Source organism: Trypanosoma equiperdum (genome assembly GCF_001457755.1).
Source record: "Trypanosoma equiperdum strain OVI genome assembly, contig: ctg_685, whole genome shotgun sequence".
NCBI classification, from domain to species: Eukaryota; Euglenozoa; class Kinetoplastea; order Trypanosomatida; family Trypanosomatidae; genus Trypanosoma; species Trypanosoma equiperdum.
This window is the reverse complement of record NW_027124626.1, coordinates 16,485-17,031: the sequence shown is the minus strand read 5'-3', so window position 1 is coordinate 17,031 and position 547 is coordinate 16,485.

The window sequence follows — 547 nt, the reverse complement described above, 5'->3', positions numbered from 1 at the left end:
TACTGCTGTTGCGTGAAGGTGAAAGTTCTCCCCTTTTTGTTGAAGGCGCCGTCATTCCGTAAGGTTTTAGTGTCTTTTTGACAAATCGACTGCTGAGTGCCGTTATTCTTTCCCACACACTCAAAAACTTTTTGATATCCCCCAACTGCGATAACCGCGTGCCTCACACTGCCCTGTACGGATCAGTATTGAAAGTTATTGTGAGAGCTCCCTAATCCACAATGATGGCATCCTTGTCATGAAGATGTGCGATAAGATTTTCCTTCCACAGTAAAGCCATATCCCTTCCCACCAACTGGTAGTAATCCAAACCAAATGCATGACTACTCGATTTCTTACGTTGTCCAGTGAATCGCATTTTGGATGGATTTCCCATTTCTGCATTGGCTGGGTTTGTTTTACTGGAGATTCCGCGGCTTTTCTCTGTAGAACTGAAAGATGCATATGAACTGGCGTTGCTCTGGCCGCCATCATTTACAATAAAGTTCCTGTATGCTGCGTTGTAATGTTTTTTGCGAATTGCATACTCACAATAAAGAGAAGACAG